The sequence below is a fragment of the Stomoxys calcitrans genome, chromosome 5, assembly GCF_963082655.1.
Source record: "Stomoxys calcitrans chromosome 5, idStoCalc2.1, whole genome shotgun sequence".
Classification (NCBI taxonomy): domain Eukaryota; kingdom Metazoa; phylum Arthropoda; class Insecta; order Diptera; family Muscidae; genus Stomoxys; species Stomoxys calcitrans.
This window is the reverse complement of record NC_081556.1, coordinates 36,744,240-36,756,960: the sequence shown is the minus strand read 5'-3', so window position 1 is coordinate 36,756,960 and position 12,721 is coordinate 36,744,240. Positions and strand designations below refer to the sequence as shown.

Below are 12,721 nucleotides of genomic sequence, written 5' to 3'. Positions count from 1 at the left end.
AGCTAGGAGATAACATGTCGCAATGTTGCCATTAGGTCCCAAAACTAGAAGGTCAATGTTCTTCATTTGTTGTGGTAATGACATTTTAGCTAAGCTATCTACCCTACTCCCCCCTCCATCCCCTTATTACTTTGTTGCCATGCTTTTAAATTATTCAAGAGTCAAATGAAGCTCATTTCACTCTTCATACCATCGTCTTCTCCCTGTCTCCTACTAAGCATTGTAACAAACAAAGGGACATTTAGAATAATTCCAAGTATGTAAATATTTAAGCATTGAATTAGAAGAAATGCAAATTTGTTTAATGCTCAATGTTTAAATTCGTAAGAAAGGTTAATTTTGTTGGCAAGTTTATGTATGAAAGTGGAACCAAAGACCTTTGGGGTAAAATTAAAAATTAAAAGAAATTTCTTTAAACAAAATTAATAGACATGGAGATTAAACCATCAATGAGGGTTAACCAAACTAAGAGTTCGATGGCGAATTGTGTAGTTAAGTAAAAATTTGCAAATACAGCAGGGTCAAATTTGATGTGGCTAAACCATTCATTGCCATGGATTGCTACAACTTTTAAGGAACCTTACCAAATGTTTGCGCAGATGGGGAACTACCCCTCTAAGAACTTTGTGATCTCGAACCATAGCTGCATTAGATTTAAAATATCACAGCCAGGGCCGAATACGATAAGCTGTCGACAAAAGGTGAAAATTAAATGGACAGACATAGATTGTCCAGGCATAGAAGACATTGAGGCTTATGCCATTAGAATTATGGGGGGTCCTTGGGAAAGGAAATCGTCACAATAAAAACCTGACGATTTCCTTTCCCAAGGACCCACACAATTCTAATGGCATGTGCCTCAATATCTTCTATGTAGTAGTCTTCCGTACTTTGTCCATTTGATTTTCGCCTTTTTTCGACAGAGAACATGTTGTCTTGGCATAGGCGGAGCGATGAGGACCACGCCCACTAGGGCACTGGAGACTATTCTAGATATCCCACCCATTGACATACAGATTAAGTGTGAGACAGCCAATGCGGCTATGTGACTTAAGACGATGGGAGAATGGATTGAGGATGGGAGCAGCTCTTACCATCCCGGTATAATCGGGGCGACGATAGAAAACCTGGAAGGGAGTGGAGAGGTTTCCGATCGGATACCTAAGATGAACCTTGTAGTCGAGTCCGAGGCACTGCTGCCATCGGAACAATCTCGGATTGAAGGAAACCTAGTACCGACATCTGGAAGATCATGTTAAACGGATGGATCAAAGGTAGAAGGACAGAGTGGGCCTGGGGGTCTTCATTGAGAACCCAGGCACTGAGATCTGTTTTAGTATGCCTGACCATAATAAGGTCCTGCAGGCGGAGATTCGGACGATCACGGAATGCGTGAGGTGGTATGGTGCTAACGCGAGGACGTCGAGTGTGAACATCTTTTTTGACAGTAAAATTGCCATAAGGGCAATAACAACCAGAACGGTAAGGTCACGAACAGTCTAGCAGTGTAAGAAGGTGGTTAACGCCTTCTCTGAGGATGGAGGAAATGAAAGGGCAGACCAATTGGCGGTGAAGGCCAGAGGACTGTCGTCAACAAACTTGGTTAACCCGAAGCCTTTCGGGTCGACACAGTTCGAGTTAAGGGAGTGGGCGACGAAGGCGCATGCAACATTGTGGAACAGCGAAACAGTCGGTAGGACGGCGAAAATCCTATGGGGGGATCCAGATCGTGAGAAGATGAGGCTATTACTGAAAGGGAGCAAGAAGGAGGTCATTATAGCATTTGGTATCACAATGGGACACATTATGAGCTCACTTATGTAAAATCGGTGAACCCTCTTTTCCACCTAACCTAACCTACCTTCAAAAAAATAAGGTAATCAAGGTCTCATCATTACAGACACTATTTTCAAAAAAGCCTTAAGAAATTTACTAACATTTTGGCTACCAGAAACTGATGGAATGTTTCCGGCATTTAAAGATGGCGAACTACAATCTCGGCCTTCTCTAGCTATGCTTTGCCCAGTTTACCTAGGACTCTCACATAATTAAATAGCCTGCCAGGAGGCAAGTAAAATCTTCGTACCCAAACCGGGAAAAGTGAGTTATAAGCCTTACGTCCTTTCTACTCAAAACCAAGGAGCGTATAGTGACAAAGAGACTTCCAGCAAATTGCGTGGATACAAATAAAATGCCTATGCCAAAGGGCGTTCGGTGGAGACCGCCTTGCAATAGGTTATGCATCGGGTTGGCTTTTTAACAAAATGAGTCTCGACTGATCCAATTCTAAGACCGTTACCTGTTCAATCCATAGACCAGTACCTGCTGGACTGAGAGAATGTGGAACGGGAAACTGTGGATCCATGACATAGCAATAAGTTATCCATCCGACGGTTGAGTCAAATGTTGCCACTGCCGAAATACAAGGCTCAAGGTCTTGTACGGAATTTTATATGAAAATGAATTTTTTTAAATTTTTTACACGTCAATTAAAAAGGTCTCCAGGGATCTTGAAAAAAGATCCAAAAGACTATCTCACCCGCCGAAGGGAGCTTCTCACCCAACAGAAAGCAGCACAGGGGCTATTAAATCGTCATTGCTATAGATGACCACCTTGAATGGTATACTACGAAGATTCAGCCATGCAAAAAAGGGCAAAAGGCTAGCATCCAACTGAGCTAGTTCTAGGTGTCCGAACGCATATCCAAAGAAGACTGACTTTCGTCTGTTTACGAGGAAGATCAAGATTATCCGATTCAAGGAGCCATATTTTCCCAACAAAACGATGTTGATATCTGACAAGTCTAGGCATTTACTAGAGCAAATTTATATAAAACAAGTAAAAAAGTACTGGTGGGCCGAATCTTGAGTACCCACCACCATCGATTCCGCTAAAGAGTTAAGTATTTGACAAGGTCATATTTGACCTTGATCACTTAGGAGTGATCTTGGACAGGAAACTGAATTGGATGTGTCATATTCAGGAGCGTACCGAGAAGGCAGATGTTGGCTACTATGTAGACGTGCCGTAGACTCGAAATGGAGCCTGAATCCGAGGATAGTCCACTGGCTCTACGGGAGCGTGATTAGACCCATACTAACTTACGCCTCAGTAGTTTGGTGGACTGCGATGGAGAAAAAGTGCAACATAAGGACCATACAACAGGTTTAGAGAGCAAGTTGTCATGGCATAGGCGGAGCCATGAGGAGCACGCCCACAAGGGTACCGGAGACTATTCTAGTTATTCGATCCCAAGCCTTTAGGCGATGGGAGAATGGATAGTAGACAGTTGCAGGTTATGCCATCGCGACATAATCGAGGCGACGATAGGAAACATGGTAAGAATGGAAGAGGTTTCCGATCGGGTACCACTGCTGTCAGCGGCACAGTCTTGGATTGAACGAACCCTAGTATTGCCATCTGGGAGATCATGGATCATAGCTGGAGGACAGTGGGCCCCGGGGTCTACATTGAGAACCCAGGGACCATGATCTGTTTTTAGACTGCTTGACCAAAATACGATCCAGCAGGCAGAGATTCGTGCGATCCCGGAATGCGTGAGGTGGTGTAGTTTTCATGCGAGGAAGTCGAGTATGGCGCGTTTCGCATCGTTTGAATGATGGGCCATAGCGAAGTAAGGGGAATGAAAAAGCATATGATTTGGCAATGAAGGCCAGAGGACTGCCACATGTAACACTGTGGAATAGCGAAATTGTGATTGTGAGAAGACAAGACTAATACTGAAAGAAAGTAAACAGGAGATCAGTTTAGCTTTCAGAATCATAAAGAGAAACATAGGACTGCGAGCTCACTTATGCAAATTCGGCGTGGCAAGTGATGGCATGTGTGGGGCATTTGGGAAAAATTATGAGACATTGAAGCAATTCCTATATCATTACCCGGCTATAGTGGCTAATAGACACCTGTACTAAGGTGGGGACACAATACCAGACATGAACCAACTCAAAAGCGGGGTATGCAAAACAATTAAGGATTTTGTTAGTAGCAAAGAATTCCTAACTTAGATGTTCTTTTAATGGGGTATATTCATTTTGTCATTCCATTTTCAGCACATCATAATATCCATTTCCGACCCTATAAAGTATATATTGGGTTGCCCAAAAAGTAATTGCGGATTTTTCATATAGTCGGCATTGACAAATTTTTTCAACGGCTTGTGACTCTGTAATTGCATTCTTTCTTCTGTCAGTTATAAGCTGTTACTTTTAGCTTGCTTTAGAAAAAAAGTGCGCGAAATTTTATTTACATTAATTTGTTTGGCGTCAATTTTAATATGGAGCCCACAAAGGAGCATTTTCGTCATATTTTACTTTATTATTTCCGTAAAGGAAAAAACGCGGAGCAGGTTGCTAAAAAGTTACGAGATGTGTATGGTGATAAGGCCTTAAAAGGAAGACAGTGTCAAAATTGGTTTTGCAAATTCCGTTCTGGAGATTTTTCACTTAAACATGAGCCACTTTCAGGTCGGCCAAATGAAGTTGATGATGACCAAATCAAAGCATTAATCGAATTGGATTGTCATGCAACTGAGCGTGAGATAGGAGAGAAGTTAAATATACCAAAATCAACCGTTCATTATCACATAGAAAGTCTTGGACTGGTGAAAAAGCTTGATATTTGGGTACCACATGTATTGAAAGAAATTCATTTAACAAACCGAATCAACGCTTGTGATATGCACCTTAAACGCAATGAATTCGATCCGTTTTTAAAACGATTCATAACTGGTGATGAAGAATGGATTGTTTTCAACAACCTATAAAGTAATACTGGGCCTTGATTTCTTGAGCCCCTAAAGGGCGCAGATTTCATCCTATTTGGCTGAAATTTTGCATGAGGTGTGCTGGTATCACTTCGAACAACTGTGTTAAGTATGGTTCAAATCGGTTTTTAACCTGGCATAGCTGCTACATAACCCGATCTTGGAACTTGAGTTCTTGAGCCGCTAGAGGGCGCAGATTTCATCCTATTTGGCTGAAATTTTGCATGATGGTTCAAAGTATGCTAAGTATGGTTCAAATCAGTTCATAGCCTGGTAAAACTGCCATATAAACCGATCTGCGATCTTGAGCCGCTAGAGGGCACAGTTCTCATTCGATTTGGCTGAAATTTTGCATGAGGTGTTTTGGTATCACTTTTAATAACTGTGCTAAGTATGGTCAAAATCGGTTCATAACCTGGTATAGCAGCTATATAAACCGATCTTGGATCTTGAATCCTTGAGCCTCTAGAGGGCGCAGTTCTCATCCGATTTGCCTGAAATTTTCCATGAGGTGTTTTGCTATGACTTCCAACAACTGTTTTAAGTATGGCGCAAATCGGTACATAAACTAATATAGCTGCCATATAAACCGATCTGGGATATTGACTTCTTGAGCCTCTAGAGGGCGAAATTCTAATCCAATTTGGCAGAAACTTTGTACAATGGCTTCTCCCATGCGTGTTCAATATGGTCTTAATCGATCTATAGCTTGATACAGCTCCCATATAAACCGATATTCCGATTTTGCTTCTTTAGCCCCTAAAAGGCTCATTCTTATCCCAATGCACCGAAATATTACACAATGACTTCTACAATGTTAAGCATTCGGGACAGTGAGTTCGGTTAGACCCTCCAACATCCTTCTTCAATGTGGCCCAAGTCGATCCAGATTTGAATATAGCTGCCACATAGACCGATCTCTCGGTTGAAAGTTTTGAGCCCATAAAAGGCGCATTTATTGTCCGAATTTGCCGAAATTTGGGACAGTGAATTCCATTAGGACCTTCGACATATTTCTTCAATTTGGCCCAGTTTGGTCCAGATGTTAATATAGCTGCCATATAGACCTACCTCTCGATTTGAAGTTTTAGGCCCATAAAGGGCGCATTTATAGTCCGATTTCGCCGAAATTTGGGACAGTGAGTTCCATTAGGACCTTCGACATATTGCTTTAATTTGGCCCAGATCGGTCCAGATGTTAATATAGCTGCCATATAGACCGACCTCTCGATTTCAAGTTTTGGGCCCATTAAGGGCGCATTTATTGTCCGATGTCGCCGAAATTTGGAACAGTGAGTTGTGTTAGACCCTCCGAAATTTTTCTGCAACATGGCTCAGATTGGTCCACATTTGACTATAGCTGCCATATAGACCGATCTCTCGATTGAAGATTTTGAGCCCATAAAAGGCGCATTTATTGTCGGATTTCGCCGAAATTTGCGACAGTGAGTTGTGTTATACCCTCCGACATTCTTCTTCAATTTGGCACAGATCGGTCCAGATTTTACTGTAGCTGCCATATAGACTGATCTCTCGATTGAAGGTTTTGAGCCCATTAAAGGCGCATTTATTGTCCGAATTCGCCGAAATTTGGGACAGTGAGTTGTGTTTGGCCCTTCGACATTCTTTTTTAATTTGGCTTAGATCGGTCCAGATTTGGGTATAGCTGCCATATATACCTATCTCTCGATTTAAGGTTTTTGGGCCATAAAAGGCGCATTTATTGTCCGATTTTGCCGAAATTTGGGACAGTGAGTTGTATTAGGACCTTCGATATCCTTCTTCAATGTGGCCCAGATCGGTATAGATTTGGATATAGCTGCCATATAGACCGATATCTCGATTTAAAGTCTTGGCCCCATGAAAGGCGCATTTATTGTCCATTTTAACTGAAATTTGACATAGTGACTTATGTTAGGGTTTTCGACATTTGTGTCGTATATGGTTCATATCGGTTTATTTTTAGATATGGCTACTAAAAAGACCAATATTTTGTTATTCATAATTGAACAATGACTTGTACTTATTAGTATTTGGTCCAAATCGAATCATATTTCGATATAACTGCTATGGGACAAAAGGTATGTATTTTTCACCGAGGTGGTGGGTATCCAAAGTTCGGCCCGGCCGATCTTAACGCCTTTTTTCATAATTTGAATTTCTACTTACGATTTAGTTTTTTATTTTTATTGGTGTTTAATATCATTGATTTTTTTTATTTGCTGAGATAAACCGCTACCCGCTTTTATTGATCTCATAGAGTTTTGTAATCCAAAGGCGTTTGTTTTGTTTTGTTTTTTATTTGCTTCCTCTGTATTTACCATAATTTGTTTATGGATGCCATAAGCCACTCATAAATCTTTGGGGCTTTGCGCCACCAAAACAGACAAAAGCCAATGTAGAGCGAAAAACATTTTATGTTTGTAGATTCTCTCATAGGACAATTTATTTCGTTTGTTTTTTGTTTTACTCGTTCTATTGTGCTTTTGTTTGTTGAAGGCAGAAAAAAAAGTACTAGAGAAAATCACAAATCCCTTTGGTTTGGTTATAGTGTTTGTTTTTCTGGCCACTATTTGGTTGGTTGGCTTCTATTGTTGTCGTTGTTATATTTGTCATTGTGTGAAACAGTAAATAATCCTTTCAAATGTAAAAAGCCCTCTGCCCATAAAACCGTCGACGTATAATAAATGCAACCACTACACTCCCCTACCACTGCTCCACCAACACATCAGCCAGCAAAGGCATATAACCAGGCTTAAGTGTATGTCATACATGAGTAGTGGAGGAAAAGACGGAGCGAAAGAGCGCCATGGCCAAAACAGTTTACCCAAGAGTCCTGAGGCCATATGACAAAGAGGGAGGGAAAAAAACTGCCGACATTTTGAATAGGTTTCGCTTTATCACAGTTTTACGTCTGCTGTCCTCACTTTAAAAAGGAAATTGCCAAAATTCTTGGCAATTAAAATTTGTTCGCGCTTTTTTTCTTCTGTTTCTATTACAGGCTAACAAACCATACCGAAACCAAGCCAAAACCTTTTCGGCTTGGGCCAAATAAATCTATGTCAGTTTCTGCTGCTCTTTTGCTTCATCTCTTCCTTCATCCTTATATGACCTAGTTAAGATATTCGGTTTGTTTTAGCCAACGATGAGACATTTAGATGGCCCATGTTTTTGTGTCTCTGCTGTTTTTTGTGCCAAGTAAGAAAAAACTTTGCTTGGGTTTTGTGTTGGTCCCTAAAAATTGTTGGTCAAGTTTTTCTAGTTAGAAAACTTTCATGCATTGGAATGAAAAGAAAAAAAAAAACAGAAATGTCATTCCCATTTTAAGCTTTTAGTGCTGTCTGGTTGTGATTCTATTTGGTATTTTTTTTATTTTATATTTTTTTTTGAAAGGAGGTTACTCTTGGTCAACAACGAACGAACGAAATTTTGCCTTTTTGTAGATTGTCTGTTTTGGTTTAAACAATGTCCATGATGACATGATGATTGTGTGGTAGGAGTTCTAGTCCGAAAAATTGTGTATGCCATACTTGGTTTTTTGCTAAAGATGGCATTATCAAGAAAAAGCGTTCGGCCGGGCCGAATCTTATATACCCTCCAGCATGGATCGCATTTGTCGAGTTCTACTCCCGGCATCTCTTCTTAGGCAAATAAAGGATAAAAGAAAAGATTTGCTCTGCTATTAGAGCGATATCAAGATATAGTCCGGTTGGGACCACAATTAAATTATATGTTGGAGACCTGGGTAAAATGTCAGCCAATTCGAATAAGAATTGCGCCCTTTGGTGGCTCAAAAAGTAATGGGTTGCCCAAAAAGTAATTGCAGATTTTTCATATAGTCGGTTTGCTTTAGAAAAAAAGTATAAAACAAGTATATTTGATTAAAGTTCATTCTAAGTTTTATTAAAAATGCGTTTACTTTCTTTTAAAAAATCCGCAATTACTTTTTGGGCAACCCAATAAAATAGAGAGATCGACCTATATGGGAGCTGTATCAGGCTATAGACCGATTCAGACCATAAAAAACACGTATGTTTATGGTCATGAGAGGATCCTTCGTTCAAAATTTCATACTTTGCACAGGTGTTGGATATCATAACAAAATACTTCGTGCAGGATTTCATTCAAATCGGAAGTATTGCGCCCTCTAGAGGCTCAAGAAGTCAAAACCCAAGATCGGTTTATATGGCAGCTATATCAGGTTATGGACTGATTTGAACCATATTTGGCACTGTTGTTGAAAGCCATAATAGAATACGTCAATCAAAATTTCAGCCAAATCGGATAGGAATTGCGCCCTCTAGAGGCTCAAGATCCAAGATCGATTTATATGGCAACTATATCAGGTTATGAACCGATTTGTACCATACTTGGCACAGTTGTTGGATATCATAACAAAACACGTCGTTAAAAATTTCATTACAATCGGATAAGAAGTGCGCCCTCTAGAGGCTCAAGAAGTCAAGACCCAAGATCGGTTTATATGACAGCTATATCAGATTATAGACCGATTTGGTCAATACTTGGCACAGTTGTTGGATATCATAACAAAACACGTCGTGCAAAATTTCATTCCAATCGAATAAGAATTGCGCCCTCTAATCAAAAAGTCAAGACCCAAGATAGGTTTATATGGCAGCTATATCAGATTGTGGACCGATTTAAACCATACTTGGCACAGTTGTTGGATATCGTAACAATTTACGTAGTACAAAATTTCATTTCAATCGGATAAGAATTGCGCCCTCTAGAGGCTCAAGAAGTCAAGACCCAAGATCGGTTTATATGGCAGCTTTATCTAAACATGGACCGATATGGCCTATTCGCAATCCCAACCGACCTACACTGATAAGAAGTAGTGGTGCAAGATTTCAAGCGGCTAGCTTTACTCCTTCGAAAGTTAGCGTGATTTCGACAGACAGAAGGACGGACGGACAGACAGACGGACGGACGCAATTCTCATTCGATTTGGCTGAAATTTAGCACGAGGTGTTTTGTTATGACTTTTAACAACTGTGCTAAGCATGGCGCAAATCAGTCCATGTCTTGATATGGCTGCCATATAAACCGATCTTGGGTCTTGACTGCTTGAGCCTCTAGAGGGCGCAATTGTCATCCGATTTGGCTGAAATTTTGCACGTGGTGTTTTGGTATCACTTCCAACAAATGTGTCGAGTATGATACAAATCGGTCCATGTTTTGATATAGCTCATTCTGATTGTAACTACTCGGAATATTCGTCTGAGACCCCATAAAGTATATATATTCTTGATCGTCGTGCAATTTTATGTCGATCTAGCCATGTCCGTCCGTCTGTCTGTCAAAAGCACGCTAACTTCCGAAGGAGTAAAGCTAGCCGCTTGAAATTTTGCACAAATACCTCTTATTAGTGTAGGTCGGTTGGTATTGTAAATGGGCCATATCGGTCCATGGTTTGATATAGCTGCCATATAAACCGATCTTGGGTCTTGACTTCTTGAGCCTCTAGAGTGCGCATTTCTTATCCGATTGTGATGAAATTTTGCACGACGTGTTTTGTTATGATATCCAACAACTGTGCCAAGTATGGTTCAAATCGGTTTATAACCAAATACAGCTGCCATATAAACCGATCTTGGGTCTTAAATTCTTAAGCCTTTAGAGGGCGCAATTCTCATCCGATTTCGAAGAAATTTTGTACAAGGGTTTCTCTCATGACCTTCAACGTACGTGTCTAAAATGGTCCGAATTGATCAATAGCTTGATATAGCTCCCATATAAACCGATCTCCCGATTTTGCTTCTTGTGCCTCTACAAGGCGCAATTCTTATCCGAATGAACTGAAATATTACACAAAGTCTTCTACAATGTTCAGCATTCATTTATGGTCCGAATCGGACTATAACTTGGTTTTTTTTTTTTTCAACCTTCATATCCTTAATTTTATTTCAGCTGAATATTTTTTTTTCAAATGGTTTTATGTCCTTTAAAACCCATGGCATATTAAATTAACTTTCGCACTAATTCACAAAAGGCGTTTTACCAAGAAAACAAAATAAAATGTCATTCGCTTAATTTTTAATTTCTTGAAGTGAAAATAAAATCAACAACAAAACTTTTAACCTGGTACTAAAAACCACTTAAATGTTCGTCCATCATGCTGTTGTTGATAACAAAAAAAAAAAGAAAACCTGCCAACTTGAAAAACAGGAAGAGAAATAATTTTATTTTCCCAGGAGTATTCGTGGGATTTCTATTTTTAAAAATGACAAAAAACGCACTGGAGCTTTAAACTGACACTTGGAGAAATAAATTGAATTAAAACGAATTTAATAATTACCATTTAATGCATTACATTCAAGGGGCGGTCTTGAAGTTGACTTAGAATTTCCAGTGCTATTTCTGGTAGTTGTAGCTTCTCTGGAATGTAGAGGGGGGGGGGTGAAATTATCACTGACAATGTTGTGGTAGATGCTTTTGCTGGTTTCTAGGGATTTTCGTTAAATCCTTGGATAGAGCGTTCTAGAATTTGGCAAACTTGTTTGTGGGCTGGAGCATGTAGCATATCCTTTGGGAATGTAACTTTAAATTAAGTACGAAGTGCAAGAGATCCTTTTAAAAATGCTTGGAAGCACACAGTCTATCACATACGCATATGAACACACACATGTATTTATTCACTCTTTCACTCACACTCGCACACACACACACACACACATGTTAAAATGCTTGCAAGCCTTTGTGTTTGTTCATAGCCATAAGTTTCACGTTGCTTGGTTTTGAACAAAGCCACCGCACACTTTTTGCAGATAACGAAAATTGCCAAAGACGCGTAACATTACGCTTCCGCTGTTGGTGAGCGCACAACAACACAACCTTGTTTCCGGTTCCTTGTTTTTAGCTTGGGTGAGTGGATTTGGTTGTTTTCGGTTTTGCTTGTTTTTTTTTCGTTTTTGTTGGGTTTTTATAAGGTAACTTTGCAATTCTTTTTGCAGCTGGAGGTGTATGTTCGGCTGGTGTGGGTGTGAATGGTATTTTTTTTCGCTTTCTTGTTGGCAGACAAAACGAATTTGTGGAGATTTATGGTTTTTACCGAAAGTTGGCAAGGATTTATATATGACACATTAATATGTGTATTTTAATGAGAATATATCTTTTTCTAAAACACCTTTTTTAAAAAACTAAAAATAATATTTCATATATATTTATTATATTTTAATATTTTTTTTTTTTTTTTTTTTTTTTGAATTACTTAAAATATTTTTTTTTTATTTTTTTTACAACTTTCACATTTTGAAAAATTTTTTTTAAATTTTTTTGCAAGTTTTTTAATGAGATTTATATATTTTTTATTATTGGTGTACTTTTGTGGATACCTTTTTTTATTTTTTTAAGCTTACACTTTTATTTTTGCTTTATTCAAATGAATTTTCTTTTATGATTCTCACACTCATATTTTTTGTTTCTTTATTTTCATTTCTTCATTTTCTTTTTGAAAATCTCTCGCTTTTTCTGTTTGTTTGAGGCTACCGCACTGTCGAAAGGCTAAAAAGTAACTGAATTGTTGTCAATTTGTTGGATGCCTTTGTTACTGGAAATTGTGGTTAGTCTGGGCCATATGTACCGCATTCAACATTTGCTTAGTGGGTAATACACTCGCTTTTTAAAACACACACACACTTACTCACACTAAGGCAAACACCCGCATACGAACTTAAAGACTCGGACAATAGCAAAAGAAATATAATCTAACAGCATTCGTATTAATGAGTAAAGAAATAGAGAGACTAAGAGTGAGAGAGAGAGAGAGAGCGAGACATAGAAAGTAAGAGAGCCAGGGAATGAAACGAAAACTGTTATACCCTTATAATAAGCACTGGAAGTAATTTTCTCAACAACAAACTCTCTCTCTCTCTCCCAATACATATCTAACTCTCTTGAACTTTTCCGTTCACCTC

General features: G+C 39.2%; 1 protein-coding gene across 3 annotated transcripts in view; it reads right to left on the bottom strand.

The window, feature by feature from the left end:
* LOC106091466 (dopamine receptor 2) overlaps window positions 1-12,299 on the bottom strand; it is a 135,681-nt gene extending 123,382 nt beyond the window's left edge. The window contains exons 1-2 of one of the 3 annotated variants that reach the window (XM_059369325.1): window positions 12,212-12,299; window positions 11,104-11,331 (exon numbers count right to left, since the gene is read on the bottom strand). The gene's annotated coding sequence lies outside the window, so the exon portion shown is untranslated. Of the gene's footprint in view, window positions 1-11,103; window positions 11,900-12,163 lie in introns of those variants that run through there. The other 2 variants (XM_059369326.1, XM_059369324.1) reach the window with 2 other exon arrangements.
* Between the last annotated feature and the right edge of the window lie 422 nt (window positions 12,300-12,721).